The sequence below is a fragment of the Lampris incognitus genome, chromosome 3 (genome assembly GCF_029633865.1).
Source record: "Lampris incognitus isolate fLamInc1 chromosome 3, fLamInc1.hap2, whole genome shotgun sequence".
NCBI lineage: Eukaryota > Metazoa > Chordata > Actinopteri > Lampriformes > Lampridae > Lampris > Lampris incognitus.
Genome location: NC_079213.1, coordinates 12057557 through 12081493, shown reverse-complemented (window position 1 = coordinate 12081493; position 23937 = coordinate 12057557). Strand labels below are relative to the sequence as shown.

General features: G+C 47.5%; 1 long non-coding RNA gene across 1 annotated transcript; it reads right to left on the bottom strand.

The window, feature by feature from the left end:
* Positions 1-2518: 2518 nt before the first annotated feature.
* LOC130110834 (uncharacterized) lies at positions 2519-7154 on the bottom strand. The gene is made up of 3 exons (XR_008810074.1): positions 6924-7154; positions 2989-3221; positions 2519-2899 (listed from the first exon to the last, which is right to left on the bottom strand). It is a non-coding gene; the product is annotated as an uncharacterized LOC130110834 (long non-coding RNA).
* Positions 7155-23937: the final 16783 nt, after the last annotated feature.

Here is a 23937-nt window from a genome sequence, read left to right as displayed (position 1 = left end):
ATTTTTGTCTTGTTCCTCATTTAATGTCAGAGCTAAATTAAATAATTGCCACGACAAAACGATAGCCCAAAACAAAGTCAAGATTTTTTTTGGGGGGGGGGGTTCCCTCTCCCCAATTGTACCCGGCCAATTACCCCACTCTTCCTGCAGCCCGGGCTGCAGACTACCACATGCCTCCTCCGATACATGTGGAGTCGCCAGCCGCTTCTTTTCACCGGACAGTGAGGAGTTTCGCCAAGGGGACATAGCGCGTGGGAGGATCACGCTATACCCCCAGCCCCCCCCCCGAACAGGCGCCCCAACCAACCGAGAGGAGGCGCTAGTGCAGCGACCAGGACACATACCCACATCCGGCTTCCCACCCGCAGGCGAATTTCCGACATGCAGGGCGGCAGGGGGGAGGCTCATTAATATTCATAAAAGAAGCGCCACCTGATTTGCCGGTGAAACGTCGCCGCTCTGACGTGCGCGTTGTTCCTGTCAAAGCACGCGATTCCTTCGTTGCCCTGACAATGCTTGGCTAGTCAGCTACGTTAGCTAGCATAAGTTATAACCGATCTTCGCCCGTTAGATCAATATACTATACATATTTATCAAAACACCTACGTGTCCTATCTCTACACATCAATGTCGCATGACTACAGGACCGACAGGAGCTGGAATTGACTGTGTTGGTAATAGCTGATGCAGAACGTATGTCTTCGCCATTCCTGTTACGTTACACAAAAACATGTCCATTTGACGTTATCAGTTCATAAACGTTAATGTCTTGACGCTTGCAAAATTCGCATTCGTATAACTATCCGTTAACAAAAGCTAATGTAGTAACGCTTGCTTACCTTCCGCTCATCTCCCCAGGATGTCTTGACAGGAGCAGCGCAAACGTCAGAGAGAGCAGCAACGTTTCCCTGGCCAATCAGGCGGCGCCTCTTCATGAATATTAATGAGTCTCCCCTGCCACTCACCGGCCAATCAGGCAGCGCGCCTTCATGAATATTAATGAGCCTCCCCTGCCACTCACCGGTCAATCAGGCAGCACGCCTTCATGAATATTAATGAGCCTCCCCTGCCACTCACCGGCCAATCAGGCAGCGCTTCTTTTATGAATATTAATAATAATAATAATAATACACTTCATTTGTACAGCAACTTTTATACATAAAATGCAGCTCAACGTGCTTTACGTTAAAACCAAGGAAAACAATAAAACTCAACAACAATACAGATAAAACAAGTTAAAAGTAATAAAACACAGGCCTAGGCAAACAAAAAAAATATAAAACAAGGCAAGAAATAAAACCACAGTACAAGATAAAAAAATAAGAGTAAAAGAATTAAAATGGAATTAATTCTGCAGCCCTCCCTGGACCCCCTCTGCCTCTAATGAGCCTTCCCCTGCCACTCACCGGCCAATCAGAATGAATGAATGAATGAATATGCCACCTTGTATTTCGGGAATTCGCGCGTCTGCTGTGGGAAGCCGGATGTGGGTATGTGTCCTGGTTTCTGCACTAGCGCCCCCTCTGGTCGGTCAGGGCTCCTGTTCGGGGGAACTGGGGGGGGGAGGATAGCGGGATCCTCCCACGCGTTACGTCCCCCTGGCGAAACTCCTCACTGTCAGGTGAAAAGAAGTGGCTGGCGACTCCACATGTATGGGAGGAGGCATGTGGTAGTCTGCAGCCCTCCGCATCAGCAGAGGGGCTGGAGCAGAGATCGGGACGGCTCGGAAGAGTGGGGTAATTGGCCAAGTACAATTGGGGAGAAAAGGGGGCCAAAAAAAAAAAGCTTTCAAAACTTGAAACAAATATGTAATTTTCTAATTGCATCCTTACGGAAACAGGTCCCAGAAGATAAAGATCATTTTGCATGTTCCCACACCAGGCACGTTTGAGGTTGTGTACATTGGCTGAGAAATAGAGGATGAAAAGTAATGGGGGTTAACGTTACCATTTTGTTGCATATGTAACTTAATAGGAAAACAAATAGGTTACATATGTAACAAAGCCCGTTAAATATATGTAAGCTTACGTAACAAACAAATATGCACTTACTATGTTAAATAGGGGTTGTAGTTGTTGTTGAGAAATTGTGTTTTTGAATAAAAACAACCTTGCAATAATTGCAGGGAACATCGTTTAAGTTTGTAATATTGTTGGGCACCAAAATTATTTTTCTTTTTCAAGTCAATTTCTGCTTGATAATATTTCGTGCAGGCTTATCTTGTGTTTTCAGTCAGACAGAAATGAATAAACATTGCTCGACTTGGGCGGTTCAGAGAAGTCTGTACAAATTGGTCACAGCTGATCTGTCAAATACACACACACACACACACACACACACACACACACACACACACACACACACACACACACACACACACACACTGCAGTTCTGAGGTGGATACGCTGGCTAGTCAGAGTACGTTAAAGAATATTCTAGTGAAGTGACCCTAGTGGACCACGCGATCTGCCACACTGAAGAAGTCCGGAGTAAGTGAATCATAGTAATAAACATTTTATATAAAGGCACCTTTCATGACACTCAAGGTCACCTTACATCAAATACAATAAAACAAAGCAGTAAAAAACATTATAGTGCCATCAACAATAAAACACACAACAAGCAGTAGAGCATACATCAGCAGGAGATACAGAAAGATGAGTTTGATGCTGTTAATGCTGTTAAAGTGAGTATGCTAATTTAAAAAGGTGGGCTTTAAGAGCAGTTTTGAATTCTGTTATGGAGTCCAGTAAGTGGATGTGACAGGTAATGGAGTTCCAGAGTTTGGGTGCAGCATAGGAGAAAGCCCCGGCACCCATTGTGCTGAGGTTGATGGCTGGTAGTGCCAATAGACTTGCTGGTGAAGACCGCAGGGAGCGAGATGGAGTCTGAAGGAGGTCTGTGAGATAAGCAGGGGATAGATTATGAGAAACTTTGAATGTTAATAATAAAATCCATCCATCCATTATCCAAACCACTTATCCTTACTCAGGGTCATGAGATGCTGGTGCCTATCCCAGCGGTCACTGGGTGGCAGGCGGGGAGACACCCTGGACAGGCCGACAGCATCCGGAGGAAACCCACCTAGACACGGGCAGAACATGCAAACTCCACACAGAGGACGACCAGAGACGACCCCCAAAATTGGATTACCCCAGAGCTCGGATCCAGGACCTTTTTGCTGTGAGGCGACCGCGCTAACCACTGCGCCACCGTGCCGCCTGTTAATAATAAAATTTCAAAGTTAATTCTCTGTGACATAGGAAGCCAGTGTAATTGAATCAGCAAGGGACAGACGTGATCGGTGGACTTTGCACGTGTGCTGCAGAATTCTGGATGAGTTGAAGTCGGTGAATAAGTTTGTTGGGGATGCCTGCCAGGATCGCCGGTGTGTGATGTGACCAAAGCATTGACTATGACTTCCGTGGAGTGTCGTGTTAAAGCAGTCTGGAGATGTTTCACAGATGGAAAAAGGCAATCTGGGAGACACTGTTTATATATGACTGGAAAAAGGAAAGGGTACCATATAGGGTAACACCAAGGCTCTTAGCCTGAGAGGAGACAGGTATGGTGGCTCCGGCGATGGGGAGTGAGCAAATATTAGTTTTTGAGAGTGTAGATTTAGTGCCAATGAGGAGTAGCTGTGATTTACTACTATTGAATTTCAGATAATTGTTATTCCTCCATATCTGTATATCATGGAGAAAAGCAGTGAGGACACTGGAGGGGAGAGTGGAAGTGGGCTTATTATATATAATTATCACTTCTACCGCTAATCAGCAATCATAGGATTCATTCATGCTCCTTAGATGCCAGGTTAAAGTTATACACACTAATTTTCTTCTTTTTTGTGTGGATTTTCTCCTCAGTTGTACCCGTCCAATTACCTCACTCTTCTAAATGTGATGTCGCCAGCCGCTTCTTTTCACCTGACAGTGAGGAGTTTCCCCAGGGGGATGTAGTGCATGGGAGGATCATGCTATTCCCCCCAGTTCCCCCTCCCTCCCAAACAGGCGCCCTGACCGACCAGAGGAGGCGCTAGTGCAGCAACCAGGACACATACCCACACCCGGCTTCCCACTCACAGCCACAGCCAATTGTGTCTGTAGGGACGCCTGACCAAGCCGGAGGTAACATGGGGGTTCAAACTGGCAATCCCCGTATTGTAGGCAATGCAATACACTGCTACACCACCCAGACACCCCTACACACTAATTTTCTGTCATGGTCTAAGGACCCCTGGAGTAGCCTTGGCCACCCCCTGGCCACCCCATACAGTGCTGCTTGAAAGTATGTGAACCCCTTGAGCAGTTTAGATGTTTCTGTTGTTTTACCATGATTTTCTTATTTTATCATCACCAGTTTTTATATATGAAATGTCAGATATATGTTTATCAATTGCATCTACTTGTTTAGTGGGACTTGTTTAAGTAGCCCAAAAACTACATGAAACATGGAATTAGTGTATGTGCAAAAGTAAGTGAACCCCCAGCTGCATTGGTTAAGTCAAGCAGGTAACAGACTTAGGTGAAACACATTTGGGTGCTTAATTAATCATTTAAGCAGACCAATGAAATGAGACATCCTTGGGAAAGGGTTTGGCCTGCATTAATTAAAAGAGAGAGGAAACCAACCGAACCACTGTGGTCCCATACAAATCAACAATGCCGAGAGCAAAGGAGATATCCGAGGACATGAAGAAGAGGGTAGTGACAGCCCATCAGTCTGGGGAGGGATATAAGACCATCTCCAAAAGATTCCAGCTCCATCCATCCACTGTAAGACATATAATTTACAAATGGACGGCCTTCAACATGACAGCAACTCTGCCTAGAAGTGGACGCCCATCAAAACTATCACCCAGAAGCACCAGAAAAATAATAAATCGGGTAAAGGCCAACCCACACATCACCTCTAGAGAGTTGCAGACCTCTCTGGTAGCATCTGGGACAAATGTGCATGCATCTACAATCAGACGGAAATTGAATAGCCATGACATTCATGGGAGGGTTGCTAGAAGGAAGCCTCTGCTCTCAAAAAAGAACAAAGCTGCCCATTTCAACTTTGCCAGGGAGCACTTGGACAAACCAGAGACCTTCTGGAAGTCCATTCTCTGGACAGACGAGTCCAAAATATAATTATTTGGTCACAATCAAAACCAACATGTTTGGAGGAAAGCCAACACTGCATATGAAGAAAAGAACCTCCTCCCAACAGTGAAGCATGGTGGTGCAAATGTGAAGGTCTGGGGCTGCTTTTCTGCTTCTGGACCTGGACGACTCCATATTATCCAAGGAACCATGAATTCTCCGGCATATCAACAAATTCTTGACCAGAATCTCCTGCCATCAGTCAGGGAGTTGACGCTGGGACGAAAATGGATTATGCAACAAGACAATGACCCAAAGCATTCCAGCAAAACTATAAAGGAATGGCTTCAGAGAAAGAGGATTCGTACTCTGGATTGGCCCAGTCAAAGTCCGGACCTTAATCCAATTGAAATGTTGTGGCGAGACCTGAAGAAGTTGGCACATACCAGATGTCCCTCCAACCTCTTTCAACTGGCTGAGTTCTGCAAGGAGGAGTGGGCAAAAATCTCCATAAGCAGATGCGAGTGACTGGTTAGTGGTTACAGAAGACGTTTGGTTGAAGTAATGGCTGCAAAAGGAGGAGCCACAAGCTACTAATACAAGGGTTCACATACTTTTGCACATGTTAAATTTTCAGTTTTTGTGAAATAAACCACCTTTGTTGAATTAAATAATGAAAATATATCTCTTTTTGTGTGTGTGTCCATTATTTGGAAGGTGTGCTTTACAAATTGGGATTTGGATGTATGTGTAATAAGCTTATTTTAATGTTTTTTACAAAAACAGTGACCATGTCTGGAGGGTTCACAAACTTTCAAGCAGCACTGTATATGAAAATCTAGTTCCGCCATTGGTGGGAGAGAAAGCACAGATGATATTCTATGCAATAAAACATCAAATCTACATTCAAATTCCAATTTGAATCTGGCTCAAATTATTCAAATCTGTGTAGTGAGGTGGGGGGTCCTCTTTCTTAACAGAATTCAGCTCAATTGGACAAACGCCCAGTCAAAATTATGCATTTAGAGTTCTGCAAAAGCATCTTGCAGGTGCGCAGACAAACCACAAACAATGCCTGCAGAGCTTAATTGGACCAATTCCCATCATCCATCCACCGATCCATTATCCAAGCCACTTATCCTAATTAGGATCAGGGGATGCTGGAGCCTATCCCAGCAGTCATTGGGTGGAAGGTGGGGAAACACCCTGGACGGGCCACCAGCCCATCACAGGGCCAACACATTCACACCAAGGGACAATTTAGTACGGCCAATTCACCTGAGCTACATGTCTTTGGACTGCGGGAGGAAACCGGATCACCCGGAGGAAACCCACACAGACACGGGGAGAACATGCAAACTCCACACAGAGGACATCCTGAGGTGACCCCCACGTTTGGCCAAGCCCAGGGTTCGAACCCAGGACCTTCTTGCTGTGAGGCAAAAGCGCTAACCACTGCGCCACTGTGCCGCCCCATCATGCATCAAAATTCAAAAAAGAATAATCAAATATTGGCATCTAAAAAACAGTGATCCCCCCACTCCTATCACTACAAAGTCCTGCAAGAGCTGAGCAAAGAAAAGAGTCCCCTCACTCAGCTGGTTCAGATGCTTAGTTCACTTTCTAACCCTGTTCTGCCTCAAGACCAGTCTGAGAACAAACCAGTTAGAGTCGACCAAATTACAACACACCAGAGACAAAACTACGTCACCAGCTGGAACACACACACAAAACAAAAGCACAAAGCAAAATGCAGCGCTACCTGGCCCTAAAAACACAGTACAGTGTGGAGGATTACCTGACCACAGTGACTGACACCAAACAAAGACCTACCTTGACAGAGTGCGGACCCAGTGAGCACAACCTGGTGATCAAGACAGGCCGACACAAAAGAAATCATGGCTCCCCGAAGAGAAGCGGTTCTGCCAGCTGTGCAAAGGAGGCGAAGTCGAGAGGGAGCTGCACTTTCTTTGACATGCGGCAAAGGGCCCAGGCTCGAACCCAGGGCACTGCAGTAAGGACTCAGCCTTACGTGGCACGAGAGCCAGCGGGGCGCCCTGGAGAGGCATTTTCTAACAGAATGCACAAACTCCTGTGAGTCCGAACAAAATATTTCCCTAAATTCAAAAACAAACATCCCGAATTTGACCACATAACCAACATAAACAAAATACCAATCCTCCCACACACACACACACACACACACACACACACACACACACACAATTTTTACTTCCTTATTAAACTTATTTTCATATTGTTGCTGATATCCATCAGTACGTTCAGCTTCCTGTTCTTGCTACACAAAATATTGTTGACATGGTTGTTGTATTTGAACTATAATGTTAACATATTGTATTTGCATCTTAAAAATGGTATTTTTTCCCTGTTTATACAACCTTGTAAGATGTGCTTTGGCATTACCGCATGTACATCATCATCACACCAATAAAGCCTCTGTGAAATGAACTGAATTGAACTGAAGTGAATTGAGAACCAGCCTAAAAACAGAGGCCTGGCCCTCATCAACTGGCCGAGGATGAGGAGAAATGGTTGGACTGGACACTGTAGCTGATTTAGATTTTGTAGTTGAAAAAAAACTGCTAATAATAATCATAATAGAAATAATAATTTAAGCGGTGGCATGGTGGCGCAGTGGTTAGCGCGGTCGCCTCACAGCAAGGAGGTCCTGGGTTCGAGCCCCGGGGTAGTCCAACCTTGGGGGTCGTCCCGGGTCGTCCTCTGTGTGGAGTTTGCATGTTCTCCCCGTGTCTGCGTGGTTTTCCTCCGGGTGCTCCGGTGTCCTCCCACAGTCCAAAGACATGTAGGTCAGGTGAACTGGCCGTGCTAAATTGTCCCTTGGTGTGTGTGTGCGTGTGTGTGTGTGTGTGTGTGTGTGTGTGTGTGTGTGTGCCCTGTGATGGCCTGGTGGCCTGTCCAAGGTGTCTCCCTGCCTGCTGCCCAATGACTGCTGGGATAGGCTCCAGCATCCCTGAGCGCAGGATAAGTGGTTTGGATAATGAATGAATGAATGGATAATGAATGAATGAATAATAATTTAAGCACTGCAAAATATGTTTGCATTAATTTGTTGGTATCACCTCTTTGTAATAATCACTGTTTGTGTCCTCCACGTTTTGGGGTTCAGCCGCTGAATGGCAGTGCTTGGCCATGGTGAGCTGGAGGTTTATCAGAAAGTTAAACTAAAGCCACAAGATGTACAGAAACAGCGTTCCCTGAAAGGGATCTCATTCCTCGTTGCTTACACCGTACTGCTAACACGTTTATACTCCACTACTTCATGTACCACTACCCGTAGCTAGAATACAGCGAGCACTGCTATGACTACTGCTCAGTTCATGCTTAACTGATGCATGATGCATATTTCAGCTTGTGGGAGGAAACCGGACCATACGGAGGAAATCCACACGAACACGACGGACATTTGCAAACCCGGGACCCCGTTGCTGCATGTATAAGTGATAATACATTTAATTTCGATGCAGTCTTGTCATATCCACCAAAAATAGAGTCTTTAATAGAAGTGCATACAAATATACAAGGAACAAAAAGACCAACCACACTGCGGTGCATTGTGTCCCGCGACTGTGACAGCCAAATGTGTGGGTGGACATTTGCAGAGAGAGCGACGCAGGGAGGCCACGCTCGCAGGGACAGCTGTGACAGGATGTGTAGGTGGGTTAGGTAAACAACTCTGGCCCACAAAAACCAAACTAACACCTCCACACTTCAATTTAAAATTCAGCTCTTTCCTCATTGTCTCAGTGTCTGGTATAGTGGAGACCAGTCTTACAACAGTGAGAACATCACCCATAGATAGATAGATAGATAGATAGATAGATAGATAGATAGATAGATAGATAGATAGACAGAGAGAGAGAGAGAGATAGAGTGAGAGAAAGACACAGATAGAAGAGAGAGAGAGAGAGAGAGAGAGAGAGAGAGAGAGAGAGAGAGAGAGAGAGAGAGAGAGAGAAAGACAGGTAGTAGATAGAAAGTGAGAATAAGACAGATCGATAGATAGATAGACAGATAGATGGATGAAAGACAGACAGACAGATAGACAGACAGATAGAGAGAGACAGAGAGACAGATAGATAGATAGATAGATAGATAGATAGATAGAGAGAGAGAGAGAGAGAGAGAGAGAGAGAGAGAGAGAGAGAGAGAGAGAGAGAGAGAGAGAGAGAGAAAGACAGACAGACAGACAGACAGACAGATAGATAGATAGATAGATAGATAGATAGATAGATAGATAGATAGATAGATAGATAGATAGATAGATAGATAGATAGATAGATAGATAGATAGATAGATAGATAGATAGATAGATAGAGAGAGAGAGAGAGAGAGAGAGAGAGAGATTTGATTTTAAAAAGGTACATTTATTCAGAATACAGTCCAACAGCTGATACTCAAACACAATCATCTCATTATCATCCAGCTCATCCAAAAAAAAATGTCAGGAAAAAAAGACTACTGAGTGGTCTAAACAAGTATTTGCAAAAGCAGAAATTCAAAATAAAATAGCCCAACATAAATACAAATTCGCCTCAGGTGGTTTGCAGCATGGATTTACTTCCTCTATCTGACTTTACCTGTATTTGCTGATAACCTGCCACATATCATTTTGAATTTCTCCTATTTTTAAATTTTGTGATAAATTCCTAGCTCTGTCTGTCTGTCTGCCTGTCTGTCTCTCTTTCTCTTCCTGCCTGCCTCAATCTGAGTGAAGGGCCTTGCTGATCTTTTAATACTTCTGAAGAAAACCGTCCACACATTCATTTATCCACCATGTTAACAATTCTTACATTAACCACACAGCCTCTCTTTGGTTTTCCTTAACCACCCATTTGTCTCTGTAGAGTCGAGTCAAGTCAATTCCCAGTATCACAAATTACAAATTTGCCTCAGGGGGCTTTATAGCAACACAACATCCTGTCCTCAGACCCTCACATCGGATAAGAATCAGCTCCCTAAAAAAACTCTTTAAAACTCTTTCATCTCCTCAGGGAGATCAACAGAGGAGCGATCTCTCTCCCAAGACGGACAGACGCTCAATGGATGTTGTGTTTACACAATTTACAGAACACAACATTGAAAGAGGCTAACACAATTATAATGGAATTATACAATATATGAAGAATATGATGAGGAGGATGCCAAGCAGTGTCCAGACGCCACCGGAACAGCCCAGGGCCCGAGCCACGCGACCACCGTCCCCATGTTAAAAACATTAAAAAAGAATTAGTCACACATCTTAGTGAGAGAAGGATACAACATTAAAACAGGATAACAAAATTATCTGGATTTATAAGATAAATAAAAAGAAAATGTGATGAGGGGGATGCCAAGCAGTGTCCAGGTGGCGACCACTGTCACCAAGGAGACCTGGGAGGAGGACAGACTGCACGTGCACACAAGGGAGACTCACATCTCACCATTCACATACACACAAGAAGAGAAAGGGGGAAGACGTCATTCAGAGAGAGAGAAAAGACATGTGAGAGAGGATTACAGTCTGCAATAGTCAATAATCTATACAGTATAATCTCATTGGCAGAACAGTGCTTGGTAAATTCATTGAGACAGAAACCGACCTGCCATCCAGTACAGGTTGAGAAGCACTCAATTTAAAGGCAACTAATTGTAGGTTAAGGCAAAAAGATGAGTTTTAAGTTTGGATTTACAGGACTCAACAGACTCTGATGGTCTGATGGCAGCAGGCAGGTTATTCCACAAGAACGGGGCCCGATAGGAAAAGGCCCTGCCACCAGCTGACTTCTTTTTAACTTGGGGTACACACGGGAGCCCTGTATTCAGAAAGCGGAGAGCTCGCGGTGGGATATATAGTTTTAAAGAGATCAGACAGGTACGATGGGGCAAGCCCATTTAGGATTTTATAAGTCAGCAGAAGCACCTTGAAGTCTGATCTAACACGGATAGGGAGCCGATGAAGCGAGGCAAGAATTGGTGTAATATGGTCAAATTGTCTAGGTTTAGATAGGATTCTAGCTGCAGGACTCTGAACCACCTGAAGACCTGAGACTAGAGCCTGGACACGAAGTAAAGGCACAACCTGTAACGTTTACATGCAAGCAAATTTAGTTTATGATAGTATCTATTGCTGATGTATTTAAGGAAATTGCTTATTTCCTTGTACAAGGCTTCTCTTTCTTTTTTTTTTTTTTTACTGGTCTCTGCTGGATTGGCCTTCAATGGAAAAATGATAGAGCGTGTGACATTCGTGTGACATTTCATATCTTCGGAGTCCGAGCCAAATGCAAAAGAGGGCGGCAGATGGCAGCGGGCTTGAAGAGAAAATGAAAATGTTTTTACTGGCAAGCAGATATGGCAAGCCACGCTTGTGAGAGACCTGCACCGACGGACACTGCCGTGTTATCCCTATCTGAAAGTCAGCTTCAGCCAGAATGTCACCGTATGCACCATACAGCACCGGCAAGTGTATTTCATTTTGAACGGATCGACAGCTGGGATCTAGATCACTCAAACACCACTGCAATTACATATCTATCACAACTGAATGGACGAAACGCCAAAGCTAATGCTATTCACAGTCTAAATGTAGTTTATTTGAGGATGAAATGAAATGACATTGAAAAATAACGTTATCTAATGTAGTATTTTCCAAATGTCTTGAAACGAGTGCTCAGTCTCATCATCTTTAGATTAACCACAGGAAGTTGAATCAGTTCATCTGGACGCGTTTATGGAGAGAGAAAGGTTTCATCCATCATCTAAGTGACCTCTTCAGTCTCACCCGACGGCAGGTATTCCCACCCTTATAAACAATACAGTGGTGTAGCGACCGAAACCAACGGTCGGTTTCATATGCAAATTCATCATCATCAGTTCCGTAACTTATGGAGGTCATAGGAGCACAGCCGATGCCTCAACAAGCCCCTTCCACCGTCCCCCATCCATCGCAGCTCTCCAGGCCTCGACCGATCCGGTACGGTGATTGAGTTTGGCTGAGTCGCCATTGTGTTTCAGTAGGGGGAGTACCTGGTGGTCCCTACCTCCTCTCCAGGTATGAATGGCCGTTGGTTCGCAGAGGAACTCATCCGCCCTTTGCCTCGACAGGTTTTTTTTAGTCCTGCTGGGTGTCCACACACCCTCCTCACAACAACTCAAGGGTTGAAGTAGGGGGCGCCGGTTTAGTCACCGACGACCCGACGGTTGCAGTTTAACGTCGTAACCAGGACTTGTATGCAAATTACCATGACCATTAACTAGAGTTACAATTGTCACGTGTGCTATTCACGTAGTTGAATAGTTGCAAAAACGGCATTGTAGGATGGTGACAGATGTACTCCTAGCCCCCCCCCCCCGGTTCAGAGATGGTCGTTCCCTCTTCGCATAGATGGCCTCTTTGACTCCCCGTTCAAACCAGCGTTCCTCCCTATCAAGGATGTGACCATCCTCATCCTTGAAAGAGTGGCCACTGGCCTGTAGATGGGTGTAGACTGTGGAGTCCTGGTCTGATGTTTTAGCTCTCCTGTGTTGTGTTTCCATGTAACAATGTAATGTAACATACAGTTTCCCCATAATGTAATGTAACCGTGTGAGTAATCTGTTTGGTTTCCCCGATGTATAAGTCACGGCAATCCTCCCAGGGCCTAACAGCGTACACTATATATTGATCTGCTTGTGCTGGGGGACCCGATCCTTGGGATGGACCAATTTCTGGCGCAGCATGACATTTCTTCCCCCCCCACATTTTTCATTGTACCCGTCCAGTTACCCCACTCTTCCGAACCATCCCGGTCACTGCTCCACCCACCTCTGCTCATCCACATACAGGTGGAGTCACCAGTCACCAGCTGCTTCTTCTTTTCACCTGACAGTGAGGAGTTTCACCAGGGAGACATAGCTTGTGGGGGGATCATGCTATCCCCCCCCCCCCGAACAGGCGCCCCGGCCGACCAGAGGAGACGCTAGTGCAGTGAACAGGACACATACCCACATCCGGCTTCCCACCCACAGACACGGCCAATTGTGTCTGTAGGGACGCCCAACCAAGCCGGAGGTAACACGGGGATTCGAACCGGCGATCCTCTTGTTGGTAGGTAATGGAACAGACCGCTACACTACCCGGACACCGCAGCATAAAATTTCTGGCACAGATGTGAAATTTGAATACATGAAACTAAATGACTTGGTAAACTGGATGCTGTTTACAGCATAGTAAGTGCTAATCTGATACTAGTTTGAAACCTGAACCTATATAAAGCCTTTCCCGAGGCAACCACTTTTTAATGGGAACAATATTTTAGAAGGTCCTTAGCTGACCCCAAAACTATGACAGACATTGACATTACTGGTTAGCTCACAGTAACGGCTGTCCCTTAGAGATGTAATTGAATTTAAGGGAGGCTGGCTGAGGGGGTGGGGATGGCATAGTGGAACCGCTAATTAGATTATTTCTCAATTTGTCAATCCTCTCATCACTAAAAATATCTTTTTCGGCGTGGTTGGGTGGGGGGTGAGGTAGCACGGCAGGTGGGATGGACCTAGCTGTTGAAAGTCATGTTGGGAGTGCGTTTGAGTACACAATGAGTTATGTCATGTTTGTGTGTGTGTGTATGTGTTTTCATCTGTTCATGTACATTTAGCCATCACGTTGGCCTGGCAGCTAGGAATGGTGCCGCTAAAACCAGTAGATCTGGGTGCAAGACCCACATTGGTAAGGGAGCATCTGCCCTGTTGACATGTCCCTGACATGTACACTGAATCCATACCACATCTATCCATCCATCCATTATCCAAACCACTTATCCTGCTCTCAGGGTTGCGGGGATGCTGGAGCCTTTACCAGCAGTCATTGGGCGGCAGGCGGGGAGACACCCTGGACAGGCTGCTAGTCCATCACAGGGCACACACACACACACACACACACACACACACACACACACACACACACACACACACACACACACACACACACACACCTAGGGACGATTTAGTACGGCCGATTCACCTGACCTTGGACCCTCTTTGGAATGTGGGAGGAAACCCACGCAGACACAGGGAGAACATGCAAACTTTACACCGAGGACGCCCTGGGACGACTCCCAAGGTTGGACTACCCCAGGGCTTGAACCCAGGACCTTCTTGCTGTGAGGCGACCGTGCTAACCACATCTAGCGGTGTAGAAGGGGACGACTGAGAAGCAAAATCCACTATAGACACCATGAAGTATCTCATGATGATAAGATTAATATACATTATCTATATTTGGATTCCCAGAGTGGGGCAGATTCATTTCAAGGTAATTGCATATGGACTCATAACTACCATAAAAAATAGTGCTAAAACTGCATTACATGCTTTCTTGTTACCTCCAAAATAGAAACATTGTACTTCCAATATATAAGGCGTGCCCTTACAAATACTTGATATATGGCCCCAGTGTAACTCATTTTCAAAGTGGTGTTGGAAAGCTGCCAAACACCTACTCTAAATAAACGTCCACAGGATTTCCTACCCCAGAAGCTCCCAAGATCCTTGTCGATGGTCTGTTAATATGCTTCTTTGCCAGTAGCCCATGTCTTAGTGTGTACTTACGCTAGGTGATCCGTACCACGGTGGCCCTCCAAAGTCCAGTTCGCTGTGACCGCTCCTATGCCCGCTATGACGTCAATTATGCGACTTTCCCCCTTTAAAAATCCCTCTTGTGCGTGCAGCGCGATTTACTGAAAATCGCTGGGTCGTATAATTGATAAATATATAAGGCACGTGAGAGAGTCGCGAGTTACTGCGCCCAAAACGACTCAAAATAAATAAAATAATATAAATAAATAAATAGGGAGAAACGATGTTTTGAACGGGGAGTCCGAGGCCATCTATGTGAAGAGGGAACGACCATCCATGAACCAAATGGGGGGTGGGCGGGGCGGGGCTGGAGCGGGCGGGGCGAGGCGGGGCGGGGCGGGGCTAAGAGTACGTCTGTTGCCGTCATATCACAGTACTCTGCTTCTCCATGATACTCGCTGCCCAACTTTTATGTGACCATATTAAGTGTAGTAATCTGAAAGGTGTTTCTATTGCTGATAGAACTATTGTAATTAGTCAACTAGCGGATGACACCACTTTATTTCTAAAAGACAGCTCCCAAGTACCTTTAGCTATTAATATTATAGAACAATTTACTAAAGCTTCGGGCCTTCATTTAAATCTTAAAAAAATGTGAATTATTAGCTATCAAAGATTGTCGTGTTGATTCAATTTCCAATATTCAAGTTAAAAATTCGGTTACTTATTTAGGTATCATTATAGATAAAAATGAATCCCAAAGATGTAACACTTACTTCAATCCAATAATTAACAAAACTAAACAAAAATTCAATCTGTGGCTCTTACGTGACTTATCTTTAAGGGGCCGAATTCTCCTCTCAAGGGCTGAAGGAATATCAAGATTAACATATGCTGCACTGTCATTAGGTATAGATAGTCATATATGCAAAACAATAGATAAAATATTATTTGATTTTGTATGGAAAAACCGCACCCATTATCTTAGGAAATCTGTTCTGATGAGCAAATACAATGATGGTGGCCTTAATTTTTTAGACTTTTCCAAACTAAATTACACCTTTAAAATAAATTGGATCAGACGTTACCTTATATGTCCATCTTCTCTTTGGAATTTAATTCCCCATTTTGTCTTTTCTTCAATTGGTGGTCTTAAATTTTTGCTTCTATGTAACTATAACATTGACAAAATTCCCCTCAAACTTTCTTCGTTCCACAAACAAATGTTACTGGCATGGTGTCTAATTTACAAACACAACTTTTCTCCTCACAGGTTTTTTATTTGGAATAATAGATATTTGCTGTATATAAACAAATCTATCTTTTTCAAACAGTGGTTTAACAACAATATTCTTTTGATTAGTCAGTTGTTTAACCAACATGGGCAACTTCACAATTATGTTGAATTCATTCAACATCATGGATTTGTCACGTATCGGGAAGGAACCCAAAAGCAGACGGGACAACCAGGTAAGGGAAGAATCCAGTCTTTATTGAAGTGACCGATCTCGGGGGTAGAGCAGGAGGTGGCTCTGTGGCAGGTAGGCAGGCAGGCAGAAGTCCATGAATGGCGACGTTCCAGCGAAGACTGGTCCATAGTGGAGGCCTTTTAAGGGTGAGGGCGATTGAAGGGGGGGTCAGCAGGTGTCAGCTGGGGTAGCAGGTGTCCGCTGGCGTAGCAGGTGTCCGCTGGCGTAGCAGGTGTCAAGGGCGATCGCTTTGATGTCCAGGGCGAGAGGCTGTGACAAGATTCCCTGTTACACCTAAAGAATTTTCTATTGTTTTTGATGCTGTTCCCTCTGGTATTGTTTCAATTTTCAAAGGTGTTAATGTGAATGTTAATCTCCCTATATCAGTAGACGTAACTGAAACAACTGTTGGGAAAGCATGCTTTTCATGGAACACCAAGAACAAAAACAAGATTATTCGTCAAATGTTTCAACAAGATATTATTAGCTCACCCTCTGCCTCATCTTATTGGTCTGCCTTTGTTGGTGAAAAATTTGTTTGGGAAAAAATGTGGCTTTTAGCTCATAAGTTCCTCTTGTGTTGTGGTTACACCGCCCCGAGCTGCCTCCCCGGCACGTTCAAGCCACTCCCCCAGCTCGGACGTGCCGGACACATCCGAGCGCTCGGCTCGCGCTCTGAGACGAGCGCTGCACTGCACCAGGTGTTTGCCATCATCCATCAGGCACACCTGTGGCAATCAGGCAGCCTTCTACAAAAAGCCTCCCAGAACGCCTCTCAGTGCTTCGACGTACTGAACCCTGCGGTGAAGTTCAGGTAAGCCCTCCAGCGGTCCTTGCTTTCTGTTTATTCCCCAGTGTCTTATCTTCGTGTCTCTGTTTCCTCCCAAGACTCTCCCTCCGCGATTTCCACGGCTCCCCGCGTCTCCCTCGTCCCCAGCGACCTTCACGTTTCTACCTGGACCCCTCCTTTCGGACTCGACTTCCCGGATCTCGGACCTGGACTTTCTCGGACAACCCCTCTTGGATCACGGACTGGACTTTCTCGCCAGGTGCACGCACATTTCTTCAACACCTCCTGGTCATTTACATACCGCACCACACATTGGCTAAAAACACTCACACATAGTTATACACGCAAACCACGGGACACCACACATAGTTTATTCACACATCCCACTAACAGAACGCCTTTTTTCACCATACATTTCCCTCCCACAATAAAACCCCCCTTTGTAGACTTAGAAGTCATCTCGTGTCTGTCTGTCTTGGGTTTCGCCGCACGGGTCAGGTTCTGGTGCGCGAGCATAACAGAACGTCGAAGCCATTATGGACCCAGGCAAACCCAAGGAGCGGACGGTCCCTGTGACGCCCCTGAGTCCCGTCCCCCTAGAGGCAGTAGTAAGAAGTCACAGTTGCCAACTTGCCTCTCTCTGCTCAGAGCTTACTACTGCCTTCACCCGTGTCACCGGAGAGATCAGCGATCTTCAGTCCGGCTCCCAGGCCGCGACGAGCACGTTAGATGCCCTCACCGCGCAGATCGCTGCACTCTCCACAGCGGTCTCCAGGATGAGCGACCACCCTGCCCTGGCCTCGGTCTCTGCACCCAGCTCGGCCTCCGGTTTCCCCGTTCCTGGTCCCGACGTTCCCCCTCCGAGTCAACCCCCGGTGCGAGCCTAACCTCCCCTGCCCCAAGGCCTTCGGTGGGGAGTTCGAGCTGTGCAGGGGTTTCCTTGGTCAGTGTGAGCTCCTGTTCAAACGCCAGCCAGCTAGGTATAGGACAGGAGAGACCAAGGTAGCCCTTGTCATGTCCCTCCTCACCGGCAAAGCCCTCAGCTGGGCCATAGCGGCGGTAGGCCATACCGAGCAGCTCGCCTCGGACTATGGTGCCTTCCGCCGCGAGTTCAATCTGGTGTTCGACCACCCAGCTGACGGGCCGGACGCTGCCGGCCGCCTCCATTCCATCCAACAGGGAGCCAGGTCGGTGGCAGAGTATTCCCTGGAGGTAAGGATACTCGCGGCAGACAGTGGGTGGGATGACACTGCGCTCAAGAGCGCGTACAGGAGGGGGCTGAGCGAGCCCATCAAAGATCTTCTCGTTCGGGACCGCCCTGCCTCCTTCAACGAGCTCGTCGCCCTCCAGATGGACGAACGGCTGCGGGAGCGGCGCCAGGAACGCGCCCCGCGCGCTGGCCCCTCCCATAGACCAACCCCCGTCCGTCCTACCGGTGCCTTCCCTGGGTCAGCGTCCCGTGGGCTCTCTCCACCCTCACACTCCCCCTCGCAACCCTGGGTGGCTTCTGGATCCAGGCCGGAGGAGGAGCCCATGCAGTTGGGTCGGTCACGGCTCCCGCTGGAAGTTAGGGAGCAGAGGATGCATGGCCACCTCTGCCTCTACTGCGGGAGGTCGGGCCACTATATTAAGGCCTGCCCGACTCGCCAAAAAGACCCGGCTCACTAGTGAGTCTGACGACCCTTCCTCAGCCCCAGCCCAAGAAGGAGCACAACCACCTTTTTCCGGTCACTCTCACCTGGGGTAACCGCTCACTGTCTGTTGGTGCACTCCTGGATTCGGGGGCGGACGAGTGTTTGATGGACACCTCGCTGGCCCGGCAGGCCGGCATCCCACTCGTCCCCCTAGACACACCCCTCACAGCCCAAGCCCTAGATGGACGTTCACTTGGTAAAATCACACACGGCACTGCTTCCCTCACTCTTTCGGGTAATCACGTGGAAGCTATCCGTTTTTGGTTTTGCGCGCCCCTGGTGTTAGGAAGACCGTGGTTGGAACGGCACGATGCCTACATCGCTTGGTCTACTGGGCGGATTTTGGGTTGGAGCGTTGCGTGTCATGCCAACTGCCTTCGCTCCGCCCACTCCCCGTCCAGCGGCCTCAGACCCGTGCCTCCTCCCACGGATCTCACTGGTGTTCCTTCCATTTATCACGATTTAGCCCCTGTATTTAGTAAAGAGAGTGCACTTTCCCTCCCCTCTCACCGTCCCTATGATTGTGCCATAGATCTCTTTCCCGGGGCCGCCCTTCCCACCGGTCGGTTGTATAACCTCTCCGTCCCAGAGAAGGAGGCTATGCGCAATTATATCAGTCCCTGGCCTCAGGAATCATAAGGCCCTCGTCTTCCCCGGTGGCGGCGGGCTTTTTTGTGGCAAAGAAGGAGGGCAGCCTGAGGCCTTGCATAGATTATCGAACGTTAAATAATATCACGGGGAAAAATAAATACCCACTCCCCCTTATGAGTTCCACGTTCGAGCCACTCACTCACGCCACGGTGTTCACGAAGCTGGACCTGCGCAGCGCGTACCACCTGGTGCGCATCCGGGAAGGGGATGAATGGAAGACGGCCTTCAACACCCACCTAGGGCATTTCGAGTACCTCGTTATGCCCTTCGGCCTCACCAACGCCCCGGCCGTCTTCCAGGCATTGGTCAACGACGTGCTCCGGGACATGCTGAACACGTTCGCGGTGGTGTACCTGGATGACATACTCGTGTTCTCCAGGACTGAGGAGGAACACCACCAGCATGTCCGCCTGGTCCTCCAACGGCTGCTGGAGAACAGGCTCTTCGTGTAAGCCGAGAAGTGCGTGTTCCACTCCGCCTCCGTGGAGTTCCTTGGCCACATCGTGGAGAAGGGGCTCGTCCGCACTGACCCCAGGAAGACCCGAGCGGTGGAGGAGTGGGCACGGCCCACCAACAGGACGCAACTCCAGCGCTTCCTGGGGTTTGCAAACTTCTACCGGCGCTTCATCAGGGGGTTCAGCCGTGTGGCCGCTCCCCTCACTGCACTCACCTCCAACCTCCGCCCCTTCTCCTGGACCTCGGAGGCGGAAGCCGCCTTCTTGGCCCTGAAGAGGCTGTTCACAACGGCTCCGGTGCTCGCCCACCCGGACCCGTGCAGACAGTTAATCGTGGAGGTGGACGCATCGGAGCCGTCCTCTCCCAGCGGTCGGAGGAGGACCAGAAGATCCACCCGTGCGCCTTCTCCCGGCGTTTCAGTCCTGCGGAGAAGAATTATGACATCGGCAACAGGGAGTTGCTGGCCGTCCACGCCGCCCTAGAGGAGTGGAGACACTGGCTGGAGGGAGCAGGGCAGCCGTTCATCGTATGGTCCGATCACAAAAACCTGACCTACGTACGGACGGCTAAGAGGCTCAACCCCAGGCAGGCGCGCTGGGCTCTCTTCTTCAGCCGGTTCGACTTCACCCTCACCTACCGCCCGGGCACCAAGAACGTCAGGGCAGACGCCCTCTCCCGTCTGTTTCCCGAGGGGTCCCCTGACGCCCCAGACACCATCCTTCCCCCGGCCCGGGTGGTGGGCGCCGTCACCTGGGCCATCGAATCAGTGGTGAGAAGGGCCCAGCGCGCCCATCCCGACCCAGGCAATGGACCCCGGAACCGGTTATTTGTGCCTCCCTCTGTCCGGCCCCAGGTGCTGGAGTGGGGCCACTCCAGCCATCTTGCCTGCCACCCCGGTGTCTACCGAACGGCGGCCTTCATCCGCAGGGGTTTCTGGTGGCCCACCATGGAGGCAGACACCAGAGAGTTCGTGGCAGCCTGCACCACCTGCGCCCGCAGCAAGGCTCTCCATCGCCCTCCAGCAGGTCTCCTGCGCCCCCTTCCTGTCCCCGGCCGACCTTGGTCCCACATTGCCTTGGACTTTGTAATTGGCCTCCCCGTGTCCCAAGGCAATGACACCATCCTGACCATTGTCGACCGGTTTTCCAAGGCCGTCCATTTTGTTGCCCTCACCAAACTCCCCTCTGCAGCCGAGACGGCGGACCTTCTCGTCTCCCACGTCGTCCGACCTCATGGGATTCCCCTGGACATTGTCTCTGACCGTGGTCCCCAGTTCACGGCTCCCTCGTCTCCAGCGACCTTCACGTTTCTACCTGGACCCCTCCTTTCGGACTCGACTTCTCGGACAACCCCTCTTGGGTCACGGACTGGACTTTCTCGCCAGGTGCACGCACATTTCTTCAACACCTCCTGGTCATTTACATACCGCACCACACATTGGCTAAAAACACTCACACATAGTTATACACGGGACACCACACATAGTTTATTCACACATCCCACTAACAGAACGCCTTTTTTCACCATACATTTCCCTCCCACAATAAAACCCCCCTTTGTAGACTTAGACAGACACGAGATGACTTCTGTCTTGGGTTTCGCCACACGGGTCAGGTTCTGGTGCGCGAGCATAACATCTTGACTAATAAAGTAAAAGAAATATCTTTCAAAATTATTCATAGATTCTATCCAACTAATCATTATTTGCAGAGACTTAAGAAGGACATTGATGTGAGTTCTCTCTGTGGTTTGTTTAATGAAACATTGGTTCATTTATTTTGGTCTTGCTCACACACTAAACTGTGGAGTAGGCTATCTCGTTTGATTATTGATCATATTTACCTTCATTTCACCCTGAGTTGGAAAAATGTATTGTTTGGATATACTGAATTTGATAGGAACCTCGATTCTCAGCATTATTTAATCGATTTGCTAATTATCTTAACAAAATTCTATATTCACAGATGTTAATTCTCTAGCAAGAAACCCAATTTTCCTGAGCTGTCTGCGTATATCAAACGATATATTTCATCAATATCTGATAGTGAAAATAAGAAAGCTGTGAAAACATATAAGCACTTTATGATTTACAAAATATTTAGTTAAGTATGTAATTTATTTGTTTTACTTTATACAATCCCCCTGGCGTATTTACGTTAATTTTTATGATAACATATGTGTTAATGTTGAATATATTTGATAATGTGACTATTGTTGATTGACATTGTTGTATACTATTTTTGTACACTTTTGTTAATAAAGTTCTTAAAAAAAGCCTCTGTGATGAGAAATGACGACACGGTTCCTTCCCTGTGAAATATGCAGAAGAGTGGCTGCGTTTTCAGGAACCTGTTCTTGCGTAAAAAGAAGTATTTAAGAATAATAACTGTTAATTTACAAGTCATGTGTTCCATCTTTCACAAGCATACCAAAAATCACGTCCTTTTTTTTTTTTTTAGTTCAGAGAAATTGTCAAATTTCAGACTACCACATGCCTCCTCCGATACATGTGGAGTCGCCAGCCGCTTCTTTTCACCTGACAGTGAGGAGTTTCGCCAGGGAGACGTAGCGCGTGGGAGGATCACGCTATTCCCCCCCAGTTCCCCCTCTCCTCCGAACAGGCGCCCCGACCGACCAGAGGAGGCGCTAGTGCAGCGACCAGGACACATACCCACATCCGGTTTCCCCCTTGGCCAGTTGTGTCTGTAGGGACGCCCGACCAAGCCGGAGGTAACACGGGGGATTCGAACCGGCGATCCCCGGGTTTGGTAGACAACGGAATAAACCGCCACGCCACCCGGACGCCCTATTCAACTTTCTTTGATACGCAAAAAGTCGCATCGTTATGACGTAAGCGCGCTCGCTCCCCCAGGCCAGTGGGGGGCGGGGGCGCTCGTGCTCAGGCACGGTAGTGTGAGCACGCCTTTAACGAGTTAACTTCAAATCGAAGTCAAATTTATTCAATCAAAGCTGTGTTATCTGTAAACAACCCTCTCTTCAGATACATATCGGGCTAAACCGAAGAATCGCCACTCGGAGGTCTCCAGAGACGGGTTGAAAAGCGGCTTGCATAGCTGAGCTGGCTCTGTTTGTGCATTAGTAATCTCCGTGCTCCTGTTTTATATCAGCGGAGTAAGGTCTCTCTTTGGAGAGTTTAAAAAAAGGAAATGTGTTACGGGGAAGTTTCGGGGGCTCTTTCAAACACTTCAAATGTAACCGAGCACATATTTTGAATACCACACACGCACATTGTGTGTAAGCACATAAATCAATACTTCATTACCGTGACGTGTTTTATGCGCCTGTGGGGGGAGTCATTCCAGGGTCTTCCGTCTGCCAGAAAATTAAAGACTTCTGGGAATGCCGCAGACATCCTGAACATAGGCAGACTGTGCAGATCTGCCACAGATGGTAGAATAGTACAATCTAGCCGATAAAACACAAAGGGCCGCTCTGTGTCCAAAGCTGTACCTCTCGGGTTGGTTCAAAACTGGGGTTTCATGAAGACTGAAGACGCCATTGAAACGTATCAACCAGAGGATCGAGACACTCCACGGAACTGGCAGGATGTCAAGCGTTTTGTGTAGGGACTCTGTTTGAGTGTCCTGGTTTGACACAGGATGCTACAGCACGAGGGGGTCTACACCACCCCCCACCCACTCGTAGTTTACAGATGGGGGTACTTTTCCCTCGACTTTGACGGCATGCAAATTTCCCAGTCACGGCCACGCTTGGGGGAAAGGGTTTCTTTGCCAAAGCAGACACGCCTGTGGCTGATTAACTTGTGGTAAAAATGGAAAATATACAGGGGAAATCGGTCCTGACTGACGGTTTCCTTCGATGAGCGAATATCTATTTAGCTGTTTGTTACTTCGTGTTGTCAACCTCATCACTTAAAACTTCACAAGGGTCCCCAAAAGATGTTCTTATTTCGAAAAGAGGCATCCTCTCTCGTCAGTATTTGGCTGATCTGGGGACAACATCCGAGGAAATAAATGCAGGCTAATGTTTGCATTTTACAGTATTTTGATTGTGTTTTGTGCACAGAATCTGCACTTAATATCAAGACTTAAACGTTCTACAACCTGCATATACATGGCACTCGGATCATATGATGTAAGTGGTACATGCAGACGGTAGTAATTAGTGTAATCAAGCATGTTAGCATCACGCCACCTGCACCTTGCAAGGTGTTGTCAGCTGGATGGCTG